This window comes from Oncorhynchus gorbuscha, linkage group LG19 (genome assembly GCF_021184085.1).
Source record: "Oncorhynchus gorbuscha isolate QuinsamMale2020 ecotype Even-year linkage group LG19, OgorEven_v1.0, whole genome shotgun sequence".
NCBI classification, from domain to species: Eukaryota; Metazoa; Chordata; class Actinopteri; order Salmoniformes; family Salmonidae; genus Oncorhynchus; species Oncorhynchus gorbuscha.
The window spans coordinates 4,412,978-4,425,092 of NC_060191.1; positions in this window are offsets into that span (position 1 = coordinate 4,412,978).

Sequence of the window (12,115 nt, forward strand, 5' to 3'; positions counted from 1 at the left end):
GGGTTAAGGTCAGGGTTAGGTTGGAGTTAAGGTCAGGGTTAGGTTGGGGTTAAGGTCAGGGTTAGGTTGGAGTTAAGGTCAGGGTTAGGTTGGGGTTAAGGTCAGGGTTAGGTTGGAGTTAAGGTCAGGGTTAGGTTGGGGTTAAGGTCAGGGTTAGGTTGGAGTTAAGGTCAGGGTTGTGTTGGAGTTAAGGTCAGGGTTAGGTTGGGGTTAAGGTCAGGGTTAGGTTGGAGTTAAGGTCAGGGTTAGGTTGGGGTTAAGGTCAGGGTTAGGTTGGAGTTAAGGTCAGGGTTAGGTTGGGGTTAAGGTCAGGGTTAGGTTGGGGTTAAGGTCAGGGTTAGGTTGGAGTTAAGGTCAGGGTTAGGTTGGGGTTAAGGTCAGGGTTAGGTTGGAGTTAAGGTCAGGGTTAGGTTGGGGTTAAGGTCAGGGTTAGGTTGGAGTTAAGGTCAGGGTTAGGTTGGGGTTAAGGTCAGGGTTAGGGTGACTGGTTGGTGCAACACTTCTTTTTTGTCATCTCTCGTCATCTCAACTTCTGAATGTCAGTGGTGATATCATGAGAGTCTTGTAATACAGGTCTGCCAATGTGTTCCTCCCAGCTCTCTAGGTGCCAAGACAACTAGATAATGACTGTGTCACTGACATTATGCATCTCTGGCCCATTCCCAGATCCCGGTGACTGTGATTGAACCCGGTAAGTTCATCATTGTTGACTTGCAGCCCTGCAACTTGACCTTCACAGATGCTGTATGTACTGTCTGTGTGACTGTGAATGTGTTTTGCCGATCTACACTTATCTGAGAACTGAAGAAGGCTAATGTGATCTTCAGTCTGATACAAGGTAGTTGAAGGATTATAAACACAGTAGATCGGCTGGGTCAATAGAGATACCTGTTCACAGACATTATACTGTGTCTTTATACCTGTACAGCTCATTGTAAACCAACATGGGTGACCAGGAAGAAACATCTGGACTTGGATCAAGTCACACTCACACACACACACTAATTAACACACACAGTCTTGTTTAACTACCTTTGTGGGGACACAAGTGCTGAGCAAATAGTGCTTTGAGGTCAGTTTGGTTTCGGTTCCTTATTTTTTCTAAATATCATGGTTTTCGGTTTTGATTTTTAAAAATGGACATTAAATGCACTATGCATTATGTGGGTTGACTTGTGTAACAACACAGAATGAAACAATACCTGTCCCATGATGGTAGTGACTGTCCCTTACTGCTTATCACTTATTAACGCTCATTCATTCACAATACCTGTCCCATGATGGTAGTGACTGTCCCTTACTGCTTATCACTTATTAACGCTCATTCATTCACAATACCTGTCCCATGATGGTAGTGACTGTCCCTTACTGCTTATCACTTATTAACGCTCATTCATTCACAATACCTGTCCCATGATGGTAGTGACTGTCCCTTACTGCTTATCACTTATTAACGCTCATTCATTCACAATACCTGTCCCATGATGGTAGTGACTGTCCCTTACTGCTTATCACTTATTAACGCTCATTCATTCACAATACCTGTCCCATGATGGTAGTGACTGTCCCTTACTGCTTATCACTTATTAACGCTCATTCATTCACAATACCTGTCCCATGATGGTAGTGACTGTCCCTTACTGCTTATCACTTATTAACGCTCATTCATTCACAATACCTGTCCCATGATGGTAGTGACTGTCCCTTACTGCTTATCACTTATTAACGCTCATTCATTCACAATACCTGTCCCATGATGGTAGTGACTGTCCCTTACTGCTTATCACTTATTAACGCTCATTCATTCACAATACCTGTCCCATGATGGTAGTGACTGTCCCTTACTGCTTATCACTTATTAACGCTCATTCATTCACAATACCTGTCCCATGATGGTAGTGACTGTCCCTTACTGCTTATCACTTATTAACGCTCATTCATTCACAATACCTGTCCCATGATGGTAGTGACTGTCCCTTACTGCTTATCACTTATTAACGCTCATTCATTCACAATACCTGTCCCATGATGGTAGTGACTGTCCCTTACTGCTTATCACTTATTAACGCTCATTCATTCACAATACCTGTCCCATGATGGTAGTGACTGTCCCTTACTGCTTATCACTTATTAACGCTCATTCATTCACAATACCTGTCCCATGATGGTAGTGACTGTCCCTTACTGCTTATCACTTATTAACGCTCATTCATTCACAATACCTGTCCCATGATGGTAGTGACTGTCCCTTACTGCTTATCACTTATTAACGCTCATTCATTCACAATACCTGTCCCATGATGGTAGTGACTGTCCCTTACTGCTTATCACTTATTAACGCTCATTCATTCACAATACCTGTCCCATGATGGTAGTGACTGTCCCTTACTGCTTATCACTTATTAACGCTCATTCATTCACAATACCTGTCCCATGATGGTAGTGACTGTCCCTTACTGCTTATCACTTATTAACGCTCATTCATTCACAATACCTGTCCCATGATGGTAGTGACTGTCCCTTACTGCTTATCACTTATTAACGCTCATTCATTCACAATACCTGTCCCATGATGGTAGTGACTGTCCCTTACTGCTTATCACTTATTAACGCTCATTCATTCACAATACCTGTCCCATGATGGTAGTGACTGTCCCTTACTGCTTATCACTTATTAACGCTCATTCATTCACAATACCTGTCCCATGATGGTAGTGACTGTCCCTTACTGCTTATCATTCTTATTATGGTAGTGACTGTCCCTTACATTCATTCACAATACCTGTCCCATGATGGTAGTGACTGTCCCTTACTGCTTATCACTTATTAACGCTCATTCATTCACAATACCTGTCCCATGATGGTAGTGACTGTCCCTTACTGCTTATCACTTATTAACGCTCATTCATTCACAATACCTGTCCCATGATGGTAGTGACTGTCCCTTACTGCTTATCACTTATTAACGCTCATTCATTCACAATACCTGTCCCATGATGGTAGTGACTGTCCCTTACTGCTTATCACTTATTAACGCTCATTCATTCACAATACCTGTCCCATGATGGTAGTGACTGTCCCTTACTGCTTATCACTTATTAACGCTCATTCATTCACAATACCTGTCCCATGATGGTAGTGACTGTCCCTTACTGCTTATCACTTATTAACGCTCATTCATTCACAATACCTGTCCCATGATGGTAGTGACTGTCCCTTACTGCTTATCACTTATTAACGCTCATTCATTCACAATACCTGTCCCATGATGGTAGTGACTGTCCCTTACTGCTTATCACTTATTAACGCTCATTCATTCACAATACCTGTCCCATGATGGTAGTGACTGTCCCTTACTGCTTATCACTTATTAACGCTCATTCATTCACAATACCTGTCCCATGATGGTAGTGACTGTCCCTTACTGCTTATCACTTATTAACGCTCATTCATTCACAATACCTGTCCCATGATGGTAGTGACTGTCCCTTACTGCTTATCACTTATTAACGCTCATTCATTCACAATACCTGTCCCATGATGGTAGTGACTGTCCCTTACTGCTTATCACTTATTAACGCTCATTCATTCACAATACCTGTCCCATGATGGTAGTGACTGTCCCTTACTGCTTATCACTTATTAACGCTCATTCATTCACAATACCTGTCCCATGATGGTAGTGACTGTCCCTTACTGCTTATCACTTATTAACGCTCATTCATTCACAATACCTGTCCCATGATGGTAGTGACTGTCCCTTACTGCTTATCACTTATTAACGCTCATTCATTCACAATACCTGTCCCATGATGGTAGTGACTGTCCCTTACTGCTTATCACTTATTAACGCTCATTCATTCACAATACCTGTCCCATGATGGTAGTGACTGTCCCTTACTGCTTATCACTTATTGCTTCATTCACTTGATTAGTGACGCTTATCACTTATTAACGCTCATTCATTCACAATACCTGTCCCATGATGGTAGTGACTGTCCCTTACTGCTTATCACTTATTAACGCTCATTCATTCACAATACCTGTCCCATGATGGTAGTGACTGTCCCTTACTGCTTATCACTTATTAACGCTCATTCATTCACAATACCTGTCCCATGATGGTAGTGACTGTCCCTTACTGCTTATCACTTATTAACGCTCATTCATTCACAATACCTGTCCCATGATGGTAGTGACTGTCCCTTACTGCTTATCACTTATTAACGCTCATTCATTCACAATACCTGTCCCATGATGGTAGTGACTGTCCCTTACTGCTTATCACTTATTAACGCTCATTCATTCACAATACCTGTCCCATGATGGTAGTGACTGTCCCTTACTGCTTATCACTTATTAACGCTCATTCATTCACAATACCTGTCCCATGATGGTAGTGACTGTCCCTTACTGCTTATCACTTATTAACGCTCATTCATTCACAATACCTGTCCCATGATGGTAGTGACTGTCCCTTACTTATCACTTATCACTCATTATTCACAATACCTGTCCCATGATTCATTCACAATACCTGTCCCATGATGGTAGTGACTGTCCCTTACTGCTTATCACTTATTAACGCTCATTCATTCACAATACCTGTCCCATGATGGTAGTGACTGTCCCTTACTGCTTATCACTTATTAACGCTCATTCATTCACAATACCTGTCCCATGATGGTAGTGACTGTCCCTTACTGCTTATCACTTATTAACGCTCATTCATTCACAATACCTGTCCCATGATGGTAGTGACTGTCCCTTACTGCTTATCACTTATTAACGCTTATCATTCATTCACAATACCTGTCCCATGATGGTAGTGACTGTCCCTTACTGCTTATCACTTATTAACGCTCATTCATTCACAATACCTGTCCCATGATGGTAGTGACTGTCCCTTACTGCTTATCACTTATTAACGCTCATTCATTCACAATACCTGTCCCATGATGGTAGTGACTGTCCCTTACTGCTTATCACTTATTAACGCTCATTCATTCACAATACCTGTCCCATGATGGTAGTGACTGTCCCTTACTGCTTATCACTTATTAACGCTCATTCATTCACAATACCTGTCCCATGATGGTAGTGACTGTCCCTTACTGCTTATCACTTATTAACGCTCATTCATTCACAATACCTGTCCCATGATGGTAGTGACTGTCCCTTACTGCTTATCACTTATTAACGCTCATTCATTCACAATACCTGTCCCATGATGGTAGTGACTGTCCCTTACTGCTTATCACTTATTAACGCTCATTCATTCACAATACCTGTCCCATGATGGTAGTGACTGTCCCTTACTGCTTATCACTTATTAACGCTCATTCATTCACAATACCTGTCCCATGATGGTAGTGACTGTCCCTTACTGCTTATCACTTATTAACGCTCATTCATTCACAATACCTGTCCCATGATGGTAGTGACTGTCCCTTACTGCTTATCACTTATTAACGCTCATTCATTCACAATACCTGTCCCATGATGGTAGTGACTGTCCCTTACTGCTTATCACTTATTAACGCTCATTCATTCACAATACCTGTCCCATGATGGTAGTGACTGTCCCTTACTGCTTATCACTTATTAACGCTCATTCATTCACAATACCTGTCCCATGATGGTAGTGACTGTCCCTTACTGCTTATCACTTATTAACGCTCATTCATTCACAATACCTGTCCCATGATGGTAGTGACTGTCCCTTACTGCTTATCACTTATTAACGCTCATTCATTCACAATACCTGTCCCATGATGGTAGTGACTGTCCCTTACTGCTTATCACTTATTAACACTCATTCATTCACAATACCTGTCCCATGATGGTAGTGACTGTCCCTTACTGCTTATCACTTATTAACGCTCATTCATTCACAATACCTGTCCCATGATGGTAGTGACTGTCCCTTACTGCTTATCACTTATTAACGCTCATTCATTCACAATACCTGTCCCATGATGGTAGTGACTGTCCCTTACTGCTTATCACTTATTAACGCTCATTCATTCACAATACCTGTCCCATGATGGTAATGACTGTCCCTTACTGCTTATCACTTATTAACGCTCATTCATTCACAATACCTGTCCCATGATGGTAGTGACTGTCCCTTACTGCTTATCACTTATTAACGCTCATTCATTCACAATACCTGTCCCATGATGGTAGTGACTGTCCCTTACTGCTTATCACTTATTAACACTCATTCATTCACAATACCTGTCCCATGATGGTAGTGACTGTCCCTTACTGCTTATCACTTATTAACACTCATTCATTCACAATACCTGTCCCATGATGGTAGTGACTGTCCCTTACTGCTTATCACTTATTAACGCTCATTCATTCACAATACCTGTCCCATGATGGTAGTGACTGTCCCTTACTGCTTATCACTTATTAACGCTCATTCATTCACAATACTTTACTTTAGCAAAATATTTGTTTATTTTATGACTTTATTATTTCATTCCATGTCACCATCTCACATCTATGGAGCTGCTGCCTAAGTTGTGTGACAAAATCACTATTTTAGTAGATCTTCAGAGTAAATAAGGCATACTTTGATGACTGCTGAATAACAACTATCAATCACTTAGGTCATGTATTTTCAGGTAGAGAAACCTCTCGAAGCAACTGCTTTCTATCCCTCTCGCACGTTCTCTCTTCTCTCTGTCTCTGTCAAGGTAGTCTCCATGTCTGCTCCACACAGACTGAGACCGGACAAGTAGGAGGTCTCCATGTCTGCTCCACACAGACTGAGACCAGACAAGTAGGAGGTCTCCATGTCTGCTCCACACAGACTGACACCAGACAAGTAGGAGGTCTCCATGTCTCCACCGGGATCCTCATCTCTCCCAAGTGGTCATTCTCTCTTTCTCCCCTTACCCATCTGTCTATCGCCTCCTTTGAATTCCATGCTGTCACAGTTACTAGCCCTTTCAAGCTTAAGATCCTTATCATTTATCGCCCTCCAGGTTCCCTCGGAGAGTTCATCAATGAGCTTGATGCCTTGATAAGCTCCTTTCCTGAGGACGGCTCACCTCTCACAGTTCTGGGCGACTTCAACCTCCCCACGTCTACCTTTGACTCTTCCCTCTCTGCCTCCTTCTTTCCACTCCTCTCCTCTTTTGACCTCACCCTCTCACCTTCCCCCCCTACTCACAAGGCAGGCAATATGCTCGACCTCATCTTTACTAGATGCTGTTCTTCCACTAACCTCATTGCAACTCCCCTCCAAGTCTCCGACCACTACCTTGTATCCTTTTCCCTCTCGCTCTCATCCAACACCTCCCACACTGCCCCTACTCGGATGGTATCGCGCCGTCCCAACCTTCGCTCTCTCTCCCCCGCTACTCTCTCCTCTTCCATCCTATCATCTCTTCCCTCCGCTCAAACCTTCTCCCACCTATCTCCTGATTCTGCCTCCTCAACCCTCCTCTCCTCCCTCTCTGCATCCCTTGACTCTCTATGTCCCCTATCCTCCAGGCCGGCTCGGTCCTCCCCTCCCGCTCCGTGGCTCGATGACTCACTGCGAGCTCACAGAACAGGGCTCCGGGCAGCCGAGCGGAAATGGAGGAAAACTCGCCTCCCTGCGGACCTGGCATCCTTTCACTCCCTCCTCTCTACATTTTCCTCCTCTGTCTCTGCTGCTAAAGCCACTTTCTACCACGCTAAATTCCAAGCATCTGCCTCTAACCCTAGGAAGCTCTTTGCCACCTTCTCCTCCCTCCTGAATCCTCCTCCCCCCCCCTCCTCCCTCTCTGCAGATGACTTCGTCAACCATTTTGAAAAGAAGGTCGACGACATCCGATCCTCGTTTGCTAAGTCAAACGACACCGCTGGTTCTGCTCACACTGCCCTACCCTGTGCTCTGACCTCTTTCTCCCCTCTCTCTCCAGATGAAATCTCGCGTCTTGTGACGGCCGGCCGCCCAACAACCTGCCCGCTTGACCCTATCCCCTCCTCTCTTCTCCAGACCATTTCCGGAGACCTTCTCCCTTACCTCACCTCGCTCATCAACTCATCCCTGACCGCTGGCTACGTCCCTTCCGTCTTCAAGAGAGCGAGAGTTGCACCCCTTCTGAAAAAAAAACCTACACTCGATCCCTCCGATGTCAACAATTACAGACCAGTATCCCTTCTTTCTTTTCTCTCCAAAACTCTTGAACGTGCCGTCCTTGGCCAGCTCTCCCGCTATCTCTCTCTGAATGACCTTCTTGATCCAAATCAGTCAGGTTTCAAGACTAGTCATTCAACTGAGACTGCTCTCCTCTGTATCACGGAGGCGCTCCGCACTGCTAAAGCTAACTCTCTCTCCTCTGTTCTCATCCTTCTAGATCTATCGGCTGCCTTCGATACTGTGAACCATCAGATCCTCCTCTCCACCCTCTCCGAGTTGGGCATCTCCGGCGCGGCCCACGCTTGGATTGCGTCCTACCTGACAGGTCGCTCCTACCAGGTGGCGTGGCGAGAATCTGTCTCCTCACCACGCGCTCTCACCACTGGTGTCCCCCAGGGCTCTGTTCTTGGCCCTCTCCTATTCTCGCTATACACCAAGTCACTTGGCTCTGTCATAACCTCACATGGTCTCTCTTATCATTGCTATGCAGACGACACACAATTAATCTTCTCCTTTCCCCCTTCTGATGACCAGGTGGCGAATCGCATCTCTGCATGTCTGGCAGACATATCAGTGTGGATGACGGATCACCACCTCAAGCTGAACCTCGGCAAGACGAAGCTGCTCTTCCTCCCGGGGAAGGACTGCCCGTTCCATGATCTCGCCATCACGGTTGACAACTCCATTGTGTCCTCCTCCCAGAGCGCCAAGAACCTTGGCGTGATCCTGGACAACACCCTGTCGTTCTCAGCCAACATCAAGGCGGTGGCCCGTTCCTGTAGGTTCATGCTCTACAACATCCGCAGAGTACGACCCTGCCTCACACAGGAAGCGGCGCAGGTCCTAATCCAGGCACTTGTCATCTCCCGTCTGGATTACTGCAACTTGCTGTTGGCTGGGCTCCCTGCCTGTGCCATTAAACCCCTTCAACTCATCCAGAACGCCGCAGCCCGTCTGGTGTTCAACCTTCCCAAGTTCTCTCACGTCACCCCGCTCCTCCGTTCTCTCCACTGGCTTCCAGTTGAAGCTCGCATCCGCTACAAGACCATGGTGCTTGCCTACGGAGCTGTGAGGGGAACGGCACCTCAGTACCTCCAGGCTCTGATCAGGCCCTACACCCAAACAAGGGCACTGCGTTCATCCACCTCTGGCCTGCTCGCCTCCCTACCACTGAGGAAGTACAGCTCCCGCTCAGCCCAGTCAAAACTGTTCGCTGCCCTGGCCCCCCAATGGTGGAACAAACTCCCTCACGACGCCAGGACAGCGGAGTCAATCACCACCTTCCGGAGACACCTGAAACCCCACCTCTTTAAGGAATACCTAGGATAGGATAAGTAATCCCTCTCACCCCCCTTAAGTTTTAGATGCACTATTGTAAAGTGACTGTTCCACTGGATGTCATAAGGTGAATGCACCAATTTGTAAGTCGCTCTGGATAAGAGCGTCTGCTAAATGACTTAAATGTAATGTAAATGTCCATGTCTGCTCCACACAGACTGAGACAGGACAAGTAGGAGGTCTCCATGTCTGCTCCACTCTGTACCGGTAACCCCGCACTCTGTACCGGTAACCCCGCACTCTGTACCGGTGCCCCCGCACTCTGTACCGGTGCCCCCGCACTCTGTACCGGTGCCCCCGCACTATGTACCGGTAACCCCTGTATAAAGCCCCGCTGTTGTTATTTACTGCTGCTCTTTATTTGTTATTCTTATCTCTTACTTTTTTTGTTTGTATTTTCTTAAAACAGCATTGTTGGTTAAGGGCTTGTAAGTAACCATTTCACTGTAAGGTCTACCTACACCTGTTGTATTCGGTGCATGTGACTAATGAAATGTGATGTGATTGATGTATTGTTTAGTGTTGTGCTGGGTCATGGCTTTGCATCTAAAACAAATGAGATTTGATGTATTGTTTAGTGTTGTGTTGGGTCATGGCTTTGCATCTAAAACAAATGAGATTTGATGTATTGTTTAGTGTTGTGCTGGGTCATGGCTTTGCATCTAAAATAAATTAGATTTGATGTATTGTTTAGTGATGCTGGGTCATGGCTTTGCATCTAAAACAAATTAGATTTGATGTATTGTTTAGTGTTGTGCTGGGTCATGGCTTTGCATATAAAACAAATTAGATTTGATGTATTGTTTAGTGATGCTGGGTCATGGCTTTGCATCTAAAACAAATTAGATTTGATGTATTGTTTAGTGATGCTGGGTCATGGCTTTGCATCTAAAACAAATTAGATTTGATGTATTGTTTAGTGATGCTGGGTCATGGCTTTGCATCTAAAACAAATTAGATTTGATGTATTGTTTAGTGATGCTGGGTCATGGCTTTGCATATAAAACAAATTGGGGCGTTTCACCACCAAGATTTACATGTTAAAATCACCACTGCATTGGTCTTAGTTTGTTTACTATTCTTGTGGGAACTTCTGATCCCCACAAGTACAGTTAAACACACACACACACACCCACACACACACACACGCACGCACGCGCGCACACACACACACGCACGCACGCGCGCACACACACACACACTTGTGTAGCTACCCTGAAAAGCCAACAGACAGAGGGTGTAAATCAGTAGCCAGAACACAAACAGACCTTTGTGCTGGAGTTGACTAGAGAGAATGTACACTGTGAAGCCACTCCCCTGGACTCCAGAACACAGCTAGATACATACAGCACACATTATATGACAGAACACCCTGTCAAAATACATGACATAGAGCACATTTAGATGCAACACAGACTTTGGCATCAAGTCCTAATATATTAGCCATCATTTCAGTCCTGACTTCATTCTTCAAGTGGCCTAAACTAGTATTTTACAGGATGGCCTGTAATTAAAGGGTTACCATTATTACTGAGGCTTCAGTTTCAGCCCATATCATCACATTCAATAGATTTAATGCAACAGAAACAGACTATTATGACATTTTCATCCAGTGACTTTGCAAAGGGATTGAGATGAACAGAATGTTATAGAACCAATCACTAACTAAAACTGACCAAAACTGTCACATTGACTTCCTTTCCCTTGAGAAGTATATCAACAATGACTTCCTTTCCCTTGAGAAGTATGTCACAATGACTTCCTTTCCCTTGAGAAGTATGTCAACAATGACTTCCTTTCCCTTGAGAATTATGTCACAATGACTTCCTTTCCCTTGAGAAGTATGTCACAATGACTTCCTTTCCCTTGAGAAGTATGTCAACAATGACTTCCTTTCCCTTGAGAAGTATGTCAACAATGACTTCCTTTCCCTTGAGAAGTATGTCACAATGACTTCCTTTCCCTTGAGAAGTATATCAACAATGACTTCCTTTCCCTTGAGAAGTATGTCAACAATGACTTCCTTTCCCTTGAGAAGTATATCAACAATGACTTCCTTTCCCTTGAGAAGTATATCAACAATGACTTCCTTTCCCTTGAGAAGTATGTCACAATGACTTCCTTTCCCTTGAGAAGTATGTCAACAATGACTTCCTTTCCCTTGAGAAGTATGTCAACAATGACTTCCTTTCCCTTGAGAAGTATGTCACAATGACTTCCTTTCCCTTGAGAAGTATATCAACAATGACTTCCTTTCCCTTGAGAAGTATGTCAACAATGACTTCCTTTCCCTTGAGAAGTATATCAACAATGACTTACTTTCCCTTGAGAAGTATATCAACAATGACTTCCTTTCCCTTGAGAAGTATGTCACAATGACTTCCTTTCCCTTGAGAAGTATATCAACAATGACTTCCTTTCCCTTGAGAAGTATGTCACAATGACTTCCTTTCCCTTGAGAAGTATGTCAACAATGACTTCCTTTCCCTTGAGAAGTATATCAACAATGATTTCCTTTCCCTTGAGAAGTATGTCACAATGACTTCCTTTCCCTTGAGAAGTATGTCAACAATGACTTCCTTTCCCTTGAGAAGTATGTCAACAATGACTTCCTTTCCCTTGAGAAGTATGTCA